Genomic DNA, 13,963 nt, shown 5'->3' with positions numbered 1-13,963 from the left:
TAGTTTTGCAGACCATTTGGGCTTTTAATTGAGGGAAGTATGGAAGTCGTTTGTTATATAAATTAAATTCTGCTCCTCGTTTTTCCATACAACCTTGAAAACTAGATCAGAACATACCCTGTTCACTTCATCTCTGAAAACAATCTCTATAATCTCTTTAGTCATGTATGTCACCTCTAACCTAGAAGGAAGGCATCCACCTATTCGTTGACCTCAATCCAACTGCATCCTATTAGAAAATTATATATTACGGAGCAATGGAACACATAAATATTACATAAATATAAACACAGAAAACACATAAAACAAGAGAGACACAGATATACATGGTTCACCCAGTTTGGGCTACATCCACCCTGAACAGCCAGTCCTTCCTTTCTATTATCCAGCAAAATGAAGAGACACAACCTACAGAAAATCCGCTGTAATATCCTCTGTTTTCTCTCATAGTCTCACCTCTCTGTTTCTCACTCACAGAATACACATCTATTACACAGCCTCAAATACAATGCCCTCATACAAAGAGAGGCATTGCCATTTAGGGAAAAAAAACCCTAAACTAAACATAAGTTCTACTGTCAGATCATCCACCTAATGAACGGCCCAGATTGACTAGAAATTACTATACTTTTACAAGGCAATTTTACATCTGTTTTTGGCTTCAGGGGCGCTGCCCCCGAGCCCTCGCCGGGGCACCACTGGCCCCCAGACCCCACAGCTGGGGGGGATCAGCCCCCCTAGACCCCCGCGAGGGGGACAAGTCCCTCCTGCGTGGATGGGTGTACAAACTTCCTGGGGTATACATCTAGCTGAAACAAAGACCTCTAAACAATCATGCTCCACACACAACAATCTCCCACTTGGAGAATGATTGTAGCAACTCCACCGCTGCTTCAATTGATGGACAATGACTCCTCTTTGGACCAGGTTGTTTCTCATCTTCATCATCATCCTTGAAGACCAATTGAAACTAAGCATGTTCTCAGTTTCTCCCTGGTTACAACTTTTGTTAGCATATATGCAGGATTCTGGCTAGTGTGTATCTTTTCCAGCTTCAACTCTCCATCTTCCAACACTGATCGTATGAAATGGTACTTGAGATGTATGTGTTTAGTCTTGGAATGAAATGTTGAGTTCTTTGCAAGATGAATGGCACTTTGGCTATCACTGTATAACGTGCCCATATCATGCTTCTTACCCAATTCACCCATAAACCTTTGTAACCAAATCATTTCTTTACTAGTCTCTGTAGCAGCAACATACTCTGCTTCTATTGTTGAAAGTGCAACAACACTTTGGATTTTTGAAACCCAACTGATAGTTGTTCCACCAACAGTAAATACATATCTTGTAGTGCTCCTCTTGTTATCTCTGTCACCTACCATATCTGCATCAACATATCCCTGTAGGGAAATGTTTGAACCACCAAAGCATAATGCTTGATTTGTGGTACCTTTCAAATATTTGAGAATCCATTTCACTGCCATCTAATGTTCCTTTCCTGGATTTTTCATGTACCTGCTTACAACTCCCACTGCATGTGCAATATCAGGCCTTGTGCAGACCATTGCATACATTAAGCTTCCAACTGCTGATGCATATGGAACTTTAGACATATAATCCATGTCTTCTTGGGTCTTTGGGCACATTTCCTTACTAAGTTTGAAATGGCTAGCAAAAGGTGTACTAACTGGTTTTGCATTGTGCATGTTAAATCTTTTCAACACCTTTTGTATGTACTCATTCTGAGACAATGCTAATTTGTGATTTTTCCTGTCTCTAGTTATTCTCATACCAAGGATTTGTTTTGCAGCTCCCAAATCCTTCACTGCAAATGAATTTGCCAATTTTCTTTTGAGCACATTTATTTCCTGCATGTTAGATCCTGCAACAAGCACAATAACAATATAATATATCTTCCATCATTTTGCTTTTTCAGATAAACACAATGATCATAGTGACATCTAGTATAACCTTGTTCAGACATAAACTTGTCAAATTTTAGATAGCACTGCCTTGGAGCCTGTTTTAAGCCATACAAGCTCTTCTTCAACCTGCACACTAGTTTCTCCTTCCCTTTCACTTCATATCCTTGTGGCTATTGCATATATATCTCTTTCTCCAAATCCCCATGGAGAAAAGTTGTCTTTACATCTAACTGCTCAAGATGCAAATCTCCAGCTGCCACTAGACTTAAAATAGTTCTGATTGAAGTCATTTTAACAATAGGAGAAAATATTTCATTAAAATCAATACCTTTCTTTTGTGCAAACCCCTTCACCACAAGCCTAGCTTTGTACCTCTGTTTTCCTCCATCTTCTTCCTTCAGCCTGTAAACCCATATATTCTTCAAGAATACACGCGGTTCATCGTGACCAAGAATACACGCGGTTCATCATGACGTAGGTTCATCGTGACCAAGATGCGTATACACGCGGGTTAGACGTTCTAAAGACGCTTATGCGTATACACGCACTTTCACGCAAGGAAAAGTGCGTACATGTGGGAGAACTCATGTTTGGTCTATGGTATTTAGTCCTTGGTATTTGAACCTATGGTTTTGGACCATGGTATCTCATCTGAAGTGTTGATCCCAAGTATTGGGTCCATGGTATTGATTTGTTATGTTTTTGGACCGTGGTATTGTGAAAGGCCTAAGACTATAAAAGAGGAAGGAGATCATTAGGAAAGGTAATGATTTGATTTATTGAATATCTGAAAAAGTGCTAGATCTGGAATGCTGGTGATTGGGGTTATGGTGCAGAGCTGGATCTGAACGAAGGAGGAACCTAAGCACAAAGAAAAGGATAAGTTCTATTGATGGGTCAAAATCTTAAGGCTTGAGTAATAGTATCTTTATATGATTTTGATCTGTTATATGTGGCAAACGCTTGATCTATAAATCTGATAATCTGGGTTAACTAATGTCTAAATATTTGAAGGAGTGAATTATCTTTATAGATCTGTATGCAGGTTCAGTGAAGCGAAGGTGCGTATACATGTTGTTTCTATAAGTCAAAAGTGCATATACGCAGGTTGGTCTTAACACAGAAGCATATGCATGCAAGTTTCTGGATATTGAAGTAGTGTACATCTCTTAAATTATGTTCTAGCTACTTCTATTGATTACTGCAGTGATCTGGGTTCAGAATTGGTGTATGGTTACTATTACTGTGTTCTGGGTACAGCTGTCAGAGAAGTGTCTATTTGATTCAGTTTTAACTGGTGAAAAGGAGATTGTTTGATGCAAAAATTCTTGATGTTTGATTGATTTTATTCATGGATCCAGTATGAAAATTTATGAAACGAGGTCCCTGGAAGAAAGAGAAGGTTGTAGCCTTCTGTAGGTCAGCACCTATGTACTAGCACTTGAACTAGTACAAGAGCTAAGGGGGTTGTAGCTCCCTTCCAGGAGAAGCTGGAGAATGAGAGAAGGTTGTAGCCTTCTACAGGTAGAATCCTGCGTACTGGTATAAGTTTGCACCAGTACAGAAACATTGTAAAAGAAGTTTATAATTAAAAGAAGATAGAGACGAATTGCAACAGGTGGTTTTCACCCACATTAGGTTTCCACCTTATATCTTGTGTTCTTGTGTGTGATTGTCTTCTACTATATTTTGCTATTCCTGGTTATTGTTTATATGATTCTAATACACAGATTAATGATCAACATCTGTAGAATAAATTAAATTATAATTCTGCATGGTATACGCTAGTTTCCTTATCTGTAGTTACGTATATACGCGGTTTTTCCTAACTGAAGTAGCATATATGATCTGGGTGTGAAAAAGAAAATAATTGACTAGATAATACTGATTGACCCCCCCCCCCCTCTCAGTATTATTTCCAACAATTGGAATCAGAGCCAGGTCCTTCAGAAGAAGCTTGATCGCTTGAAGGAACATCTATCATCATGAGCAACTACGAGAGAGAAGCATCAATCAGGCCACCAATTTTTGATGGGACCAACTTCATCTATTGGAAGGTAAGAATTACAGCCTATCTTCAATCTCTTGGTACAAAAGTCTGGGATATCATAGTTACAGGGTACACATTTCCATAAGAAACTCCTACAGATCTGGCTGGTAAGAAGCAGTATGAAACAAATGCAAAGGTTGTCAATACTCTATTAGGAAGTCTATCTCAAACAGAATTCATCAAGGTTATGCAACTTAAAACTGCAAAAGAAATATGGGACAAGATCGTTCTGAGCTATGAAGGAGATGAACAAGTAAAATGAGAAAAACTTCAAACCCTCAGAATTCCGTATGAAAATCTCAAAATGCACAATGATAAAAGTGTGGCTAACTATTTCCTACGTATAGATGAGATTGTTAATTGTATGAAAAACTTGGGTGAAGAAATAAAAGAGGTTGTTTTGGTTGAAAAGGTTCTAAGATATTTGTCTTCTAAGTTTGAATCAAAAGTTTCTGCAATAGAAGAAAAACAGAATCTACATAGCATTACCATGTCGCTGCTACACGGAATTATAACCGTTTATGAAATGAGGAAAGGGGTACCATCAGACAAAAGAGAAGCCGCATTCAAGGCCTTAGGAAAAGGAGATTCCCATGACTCAAGACATATGTCAGAAGAAGAGGAAGAATCAAATTTTTTCAAAAACCTTCAACGGGGTGCTGGAAGATTTAGAGGTAAGTTACCTTTCAAATGTTTTGCTTGTGGAAGAGTCGGTCACTATGCTGCCAAGTGTCCTCATAAAGATAAGCTTGACAAAGGTAAGGAACAAGTTAGATGGAACAAAAAACATAATATAAATAAGAAAATCTATTACACTCATGAAGAGAGTGATGGACTTTCAAATAGTGATGAAGATGAACAAGGCAATAATTATAGACTTTTAATGGCTTTTGAAGATGATGATTTCTTGGATGCTATAGATGAAGAAGGTCTTTATGAAGAGATTTCTAAACTCAAAATTTGTCTAGAAGAGAAAAATATGATTATAGATACTCTGCAATTCCAACTTGCTGAAAGGGAAAAACATCATGAAAAGTTAGAATGTGAAATTGTGGGACTTAGAAAAGAGATTGAGAAAACAAAAGAACTTAATCTTAGATTTGCTAAAGGATATGAAACTTTAGATGACATTATCAAAGTGCAACGTTCTCCTCTAATCAAGACAGGTCTGGGATATAATGAAGAAGCATCTCAAGCGCAGAAACCATCCACCTCCAAAAGTTATCTTGATGCAGCAAGGAAAAGTGAACAAGTTGACAATCGACAGCAAAGGCACAATGCTACTCACCAGGTAAATCAGGGACATTTTACTTCAAGAATGAACAGAGATCACCAAGTAAATCGGGGGCAATCTACCTCAAGGATAAACAGAAGCTACAACAAACCACAGGTAAATCATTCTCAATTTTCCCCAAGAATGGATGTCAATGAAAACTACAATCATTTGGTCCGCAGGGTTGATAATCATAGGAATTTCTTCAATGGCCAATGTTTCTCTTGTCATAACTTTGGACACAAAGCAGCTCAATGTGTTTCCTACAGAACTATCATGACTAGAGAAGCTCAAAAACAAAGGAGTATGACTGGGATCATGAAAAGGACCTACAATAACTTTTCTGCACTTGAAAATGAAATAGAATGTTCTATTTGTAACAACTTCGGTCATGAAGATTCTGAATGCAAGAGCAAGTTTTGGCAGACAACTCAGAAGGAGCAAGCCTCAAGTACCAAAACATGGAGAATGAAAGAAGTGCAACCAGAAAGATGTGGTATAGCCTTATATGCAGAAGGGCAAGAAAATCAACGGTACATCGACAGTGGATGTTCGAAACATATGACAGGTGATAAAGAAAAACTTCAATCATATAGTGCCTTAGAAAAGGAGAAGAAGGTCTCATTTGGAGAAAAGACCCCTGCACTCATAAAAGGTAAAGGTTCTATTCTTTTAAAAGAAAAGGTCAAAGCAAGAAATGCTATGTATGTTGATGGCTTAAAGCATAATCTATTGAGTGTCAGTCGAATGTGTGATCAAGGAAATGAGGTGATATTTCGATCAAATGGTTGTATTGTTTGTGAGCTTGATACAAGAGAAACAGTGATCAAAGGCATAAGGACTCCAAATAATCTATACATTCTCAAAGGAGGACAACAACAATGCTATCTGAGCAAGAATGATGAACACTGGCTATGGCACCGAAGATTGGGGCATCTAAGCTTCTCACAGATAAGGAAAGCATGCAAATACCAGGCAGTTCGTGGTCTTCCAAACATCAGAATTCTAGACAATACAATATGCAAATCATGTCAGTTTGGTAAGCAAACCAAAACGAACTTCCCTGAGAATGAAGGGTTAGCTAGCAGGCCACTTGAACTCGTCCATACTGATGTATGTGTTCCATCTAGGAAAAGGTCACCTCAAGGAGAAGAATACTTTATATTATTTATTGACGACTTTTCCAGGATGTGTTGGATAGGACTTATGAAGCACAAAGACGAAGCCTTCGAAAAATTGAAATCTTTCAAAGCCTTGGTTGAAAACGAATCAGATCACAAAATCAAATGCCTTAGGTCTGATCGAGGAGGAGAATTTACCTCGAATGAATTTTTCAATTTTTGTGAAGAACATGGAATAAGAAGGGAAATCTCTACAGCTATGACTCCTTAGCAAAATGGAGTAGTGGAAAGGATGAACAGAACGGTTCAACAAACGGCTTGTGCTATGCTTGATGAGTTTGGAACTCCCACAACCTTCTGGGGTGAAGCTGCATTTGCAGTGGTTACTATTCTCAACAAGACAAATGTCTAGGTAAACAGCACTCAGACTCCTCACGAACTATGGTATGGTAAGACTCCCATGGTGAAATACTTCAAAATTTTTGGAAGCAAATGCTACATCAAAAATACTGATGAAAATCTTGGCAGGTTTAAACCTAGAGTAGATGAAGGCATTCTCCTTGGTTACTCTCCCCACAACAAAGCATACAAGTGTTACAATAAAGACTTGGAAGAATTGTTGACAGCATTGATGTAGTGGTTGACGACGAAGGAAACATTCCTAGGCAAGTAAGTTCCGAAAATTTTGAAGATGATGAGGACTATCCTTCAACATCAAATCAGACTTATGATGAAGAAGAAGCTCAAGGGGCACCAGAAGAACAGATAAGGATAGAAGATAAGACTCCATCCAGATACGTTCAAAAGAATCATCTAGAAACTCAAATTTTGTGGTAGAAAGAGGCAGGTATACAAACATGAAGAACAATTGCATAAGCTTCAAGCTATTTGGCATTGCTCTCCTCCACTGAACCACAAAATGTAAGAGAGGCATGCAAAGATGAATGCTGGGTCAAGGCAATGGATGAAGAACTTGAGCAGATTGAAAAGAATAACACTTGGGAGTTGGTTCCTAGACCAAAATATAAGAATGTCATAGGGACAAAATGGATATTCAAAAACAAGTTGAATGAAAATGGGGAAGTTATTAGAAACAAAGCCAGACTTGTTTGTAAAGGGTATGCTCAACAAGAAGGAATCAACTTTGAAGAAACTTTTGCTCGAATTGCTAGACTTGAGGCCATCAGAATGTTCCTTGCTCTCTCTAGTTTTCAGAAGTTCAAAGTATTTCAAATGGACGTGAAATCTGCCTTTCTGAATGGAGACTTAGAAGAAGAAGTGTATATTGAGCAACCAAATGGTTTCATCCTTGGAAATGATCCAAAACTTGTATGCAGAATTAAGAAGGCTCTCTATGGTCTTAAATAGGCTCCAAGGGTTTGGTATCATCGTCTGGACAAATACCTTCATCAACAAGGTTTTTCAAAAGGATCAGCAGATAGCAATCTTTATATAAAAATTGAAAATGACAAATTGCTAATACTTATTGTGTATGTTGATGATATCATCTTTGGCAGCAATGAAGAAGCCATGAGTCAAAACTTTGCCTTGGTGATGCAGAAAGAATTCGAAATGTCCTTTCTTGGAGAGCTGACATATTTTCTTGGTTTACAAATCCAACAAAATGAAGACAGTATCTTTTTATCTCAAACCAAGTACCTCAAGCAGATCTTGAAGAAATATGGCATGGAAGATTCGAAACCAGTATGTACCCCTATGGTCACAGGATGCAACCTCAGTGCAAATGATGAATCAGCAGCAGTGCATCAACCAACCTATAGATCCATGATTGGAAGTCTGCTCTACTTAACAGATACCCGACCAGACATCATGCATGCAGTGGGAATGGTTGGAAGATTTCAGGAAAATCCAAAGGAAACTCATCTTCAGGAAGTGAAGAGAATTTTCAAGTATCTTCAAGGAACTCAAAACTATGGCTTATGGTATCCTAGAGATACAGATCTCGCACTTCATGCTTATACAAATGCAGATTGGGCTGGAAGTGTGGATGACAGAAAAAGCACTAATGGTGATGCATTCTTTATGGGTTCCAGATTAGTATCTCGGTTCAGCAAGAAGCAAAGTTCAATTGCATTATCTATAGCTGAAGCAGAATATGTGGCTACTACATCTTGTTGCACACAACTTCTTTGGATGATGCAAACTTTGCAGGATTTTCAAATCACTTGTACTCCACCTATCTCCATCTTATGTGATAATACAAATGCAATCAGCATTTCAAAGAATCATGTCATGCATTCAAAGACCAATCACATACCTATCAAATATTATTTTCTTCGGGAACAAGTGCTTGACCAAAAGGTCAAGTTGGAGTATGTTCCCTCTAAGGAACAAGTTGCTGATATACTCACCAAACCACTACCCAGGGAAACATTTGAATACCTCAGATAGAAGCTGGGAGTAGTTGATGCATAATCTTGTTGTTGAAACCTATCTGTTTCAGAGAAATGTGGTTGTACACAAGTTGCATGAGGAGGATCCATGTACATACGCCGATTTATGCAGATACAGTCACATATATGGTGGTTTGAAGGAAATCAGTGGGGACAGATTCTGGTTGAAGAGAGTTTGATATGGGTCTGACAGAGACCATCTGGCACAGGTTCAGGGGGAGCAGATAAACTTCTAATAATGCATTGTTGGCATTACATTAGAAGCTCTTGGTTCGAGTACACAAGCTATTTTGGGTTCAGGTGGATCAGCTGCAGAAGGAGAACATGGTTGCTGATTTGAATAGTGTTGCTGATATTAATTATTGGTGACTTTCATAGTCTTGCTCTAGATATTTCATCCCTATGTCATGTATATATTTTATTATTATCAAGGTCATGTAATGGCCTATTTTGGTTTCCCCACTATGCCTGGGATGAATGATGTAATGTTCTTGGTTATCATATGTAAATTTCTGATGTATCCCCACTTGGTTGGGTGGATGATCCCCACTTGGTTGGGTGATAGATGTATGTATAGAGTCTTTGATGATAGGAAGGTCAGTTATGATGTATGAGTCATGGTTCTTCTTGAAGAACATCTTTTTTTTGCAGATCTTGCCTACAATCAGGGGGAGCATGGCTAGCACAGCAAAGCAGAGATTTCAGCATGTACTCAGGGGGAGCATAACCCTTTTCCCTTGATGACAAAGGAGGAGAATGCCTTTGAGGATCTTGGGGTTGCCATCAAGTCCAAAGGGGGAGATTGTTGGCATTATGACACAGGTTTGGCGCTATGGCACAGGTGTTGTCCTTGATGGCAACTCACTCTGGTGACAGATCTCAGTTCAGGCTCTCAGAATGAAGGAAAAATATATATACGCAGGTTCATCGTGACCAAGACACGTATATACGAGGGTTAGACATTCCAAAGACGCATATGAGTATACACGCACTTTCACGCAAGGAAAAGCACGTACATGTGGGAGAACTTATGTTTGGTCCGTGGTATTTAGTCCTTGGTATTTGAACCTATGGTTTTGGACCATGGTATCTCGTCTGAAGTGTTGATCCCAAGTATTGGGTCCATGGTATTGATTTGTTATGGTTTTGGACCGTGGTATTGTGAAAGGCCTAAGACTATAAAAGAGAAAGGAGATCATTAGGCAAGGTAACAATCTGATTTATTGAGGTTATGGTGCAGAGCTGGATCTAGTGATTGGGGTTATGGTGCAGAGCTGGATCTAAACGAAGGAGGAACCTAAGCGTAAAGAAAAGGATAACTTCTATTGATGGGTCAAAATCTTTAGGCTTGAGTAATAGTATCTTTGTATGATTTTGGTCTGTTATCTGTGGCACACGCTTGATCTATAAATCTAATAATCTGGGTTAAATAATTTCTGAATATTTGAAGGAGTGAATTATCTTTATAGATCTGTACGTAGGTCAAGTGAAGCGAAGGCACGTATACACGTTGTTTCTGTAAGTCAAAAGTGTGTATACGCAGGTTGGTCTTAACACAGAAGTGTATGCACGTAGGTTTCTAATTATTGACGTAGCATACGTCTCTTAAATTATGTTCTTGCTGCTTCTATTGATTACTACAGTGATCTGGGTTCAGAATTCGTGTATGGTTACTGTTACTATGTTCTGGGTACAGCTGTCAGAGAAGTGTCTATTTGATTCAGTTTTAATTGGTTAAAAGGAGATTGTTTGATGCAGAAATTCTTGATGTTTGATTGATGTTAGTCATGGATTCAGTATGAAAATTTATGAAACGAGTTCCCTAGAAGAAAGAGAAGGTTGTAGCCTTCTATAGGTCAGCACCTACGTACTAGCACCTGAACTAGTACAAGAGCTAAGGGGGTTGTAGCTCCCTTCTAGGAGAAGAGGGAGAATGAGAGAAGGTTGTAGCCTTCTGCAGGTAGAAGCCTACGTACTGGTATAAGTCTGCACCAGTACAGAAACATTGTAAAAGAAGTTTCTAATTAAAATATGATAGAAACGAATTGCAGTAGGTGGTTTTCACCCACATTCTGTTTCCACCTTATATCTTGTGTTCTTGTGTGTGATTGTCTTCTGCTCTATTTTACTGTTCTTGGTTACTGTTTATATGATTCTAATACACAGATTAATGATCAACAACTGTAGAATAAATTAAATTATAAGTTTGCATGGTATACGCTGGTTTCCTTATCTGTAGTTTCGTATATACGCGGTTTTTCCTAACTGAAGTGGCGTATATGATCTAGGTGTGAAAAAGAAAATAATTGACTAGATAATATTGATTCCCCCCCCCCCCCCCCCCTCTCAGTATTATTTCCAACAATATCCACTCAAAGTTCCAATCCCAGCTACACTTGAAGCACCACAATTTTTACCTTCAATTGGGATTGAGGAGGTACAAGTAGTTCCAAAAGTTGAGCTTGAATCCAAAGCCATCATGTCTGGACTAAGAGAGATTGAAGGTCTTTTAAAATTGGAAGAATTCAAGAAATCTTTCTATGACTTGACTAACATGGTTAGAGTCCTCTATGAAGAGAGGAATACTATAATGGTTGGAGAGAGTTCTAAGCCTCCACATGGAGATGGAAGCTCAAGAGATAAGAAAGATGAAAAGAAGGATTCAAAGGGTAATGGAGGAAAGCCTCCTCCATCTCCACCATCTTCATCTTCCTCATCATCCTCAACCTCTCAAACAACATCATCTTCCACTTCCACCACAAAAATTGTTCATACACATTCAAAAACCCCAAAGGAAAAGACTCCCTCAATCAAATTTGACATTAAGTTGGAACTTCCCATGTACAATGGTGTGGTGAATGTATAAAAGTTAGATAATTGGATTCCAAAATTGAAGGTTTACTGGAGAATTCAGAACCTTCAAGAAGATGACATAAAGATCCAGTTGGCTTCATTGAGGCTAGAAGGAGTAGCCCTAGTCTGGTAGGAATAGAAGACTCAAGAGGAAATGTGAATTCATGGTAATATATCCATTTCTTGGGTTGAATTTGTTTCTGCAATTAAAAGATAGTTTTACCCTTTAACCTATATGAAAAAATCCATTATGAGTTGGCAGAATTTTAGTAAACTTAAAGGCCAAACAATCCACAACTATACTAGGAGTTTAGAAAGAGGTCTTTGTTGTTAGGAGTAAACTTGAATTCCTAAGATAAATTGTTGAAATATGTGGGGGTTTACATTCCTATTTAAAACATATTATCCTTATGTTCAATCCAATAAATTTGGATGAGGTATGTGTGCAAGCCACGCACCTTGAAGCAAGGGGAAAGAACATTCATGGAGAGGGTAGTAAGAAGAAGCCATTCAAGGGTAAGGAGAAAAATAAGGGAGGAAAATGGAAGGGAAAGAAGAATGAAAGTGTGAAGAAAGAAGGGGAGAAAACTATATACCAACATTGTTCCAAAGTTGGCCATGATGAAGCCCACTATTGGAAATTACATCCCGAACTAAGTCCTAAGAAACCAAACAATAAGGGAAAAGAAAAGACGACTGCTACCACACAACATGATCTTGGATCATATTATGGTGACGAGACCAAGATTTCAGCCATGGTCACAAAAGGAAAAGAAGTTGTTGCAAGCAATAGTTCCTCATATAGACAAAACAACACTCTAAATGAAGAATCAAGAATAGAGTTGTTTCATGTAAGGGTAATTTAAAACCATACAAATATTCATGCATTATTTGATAGTGGGTCAGAATCAAACTTAATTTCAGAAGACTTGGTCAAAAATCTTAACCTTGAAACCATACCTCATCATAAGCCATATCCATTGGGTTGGATAGTCAATAATGCAAATTTATAGGTTAAAAGGAAATGTTTATTCAAGTTTGCCATTACTGAAAAGTTCATTGATGAAATTGAGTTAGGTGTAGTTCCACTTGACATATCAGGAATCATTTTGGGTAGTCCATATTTGTATGATAGAAAAGCAGTATTTTATCGCCATGAGAACAAATACTTATTGCTCAAGAATGGGGTCGAGTACATTGTGAGATCACATCGCAAAAAGCTAAGCATTTCTTTGGTTAATGCAGGGCAAATGAAGAGACTAGTAAATGCGAGAAAAAATTATGTGCTTCTCATGATCAAAAAAAAGAATGATATTGATTATGAACCTTTTGAAGGTTTTGATGACAAATTAAAATCTGATTTGTTTGATGTGGTAAGTAAGCATGGTGAGATGTTTTAGGAACCAAAGGGGTTACCTCCCAAGAGGGTAATTTAGCATGAGATACAGCTACAACAAGATGTTCCACTTCCAAACATTGGCATGTATCCCATGTCAATTATGGAGAGCATGGAAATAAAGAAAAAAATTCAAGAATTGTTGAACAAAGGTATTAAATGCCCATCTACTTTGCCATGTGGTTCGCCCATTATCTTGGTGCCAAAGAAGGATGTGACTTGGCATGTGTGTGTGGATTTCCATGCAAAGTATTTCACTAAGCTAGACTTACGAAGTGGTTATCATCAAGTTAGAATAGCTGAAGAGGACATTTGGAAAACCACATTTAAAACTAAACACGGATTGTTTGAGTGGCTTGTTATGCCTTTCAGTCTTACAAATGCTCCAGCTACTTTCACGAGAGTTATGAATGATGTATTGAGACCATTTCTAGATGAATTTTTCATTGTTTACTTAGATGATATTCTCATATTCATCAAATCTAGAGATGAATATGTTGTGCATGTAAACAAAGTACTTGATATCCTGAGAAAATAAAATTTGTTTTTAAATATGTCGAAGTGTGAATTTCGCAAGACTTATTTAGTGTATTTTGGACACATTGTTGGAGGTGAGCTGAAGATATACCCCTCTAAGGTTGGGGTCATTCTGAATTGGCCAAAGCCTAATATAGTTACAAAGGTAAGAAGCTTTCTAGGGGCAGCAAATATTGGAGGAAATTTATTGCTAATTTTTCTTCCCTTTTAACACCACTGCATGCATTGACTAGTGTCAAGAAAACATTCCATTGGGGAGATGTACAGCAAAAACCATTTGATGCTTTAAAGAAAAATACCAGTTCAGCATTGGTATTGGCTCTTTCGGATCTTAGACAACCATTTGAGATTCAAATGGATGCTAGTGATTACACCATGGGAACAGTTCTTA

This window comes from Pinus tabuliformis, chromosome 6, assembly GCF_031772625.1.
Source record: "Pinus tabuliformis cultivar Carrire ecotype Pingquan chromosome 6, CPIR1, whole genome shotgun sequence".
NCBI classification, from domain to species: Eukaryota; Viridiplantae; Streptophyta; class Pinopsida; order Pinales; family Pinaceae; genus Pinus; species Pinus tabuliformis.
This window is presented reverse-complemented; position numbering follows the sequence as displayed.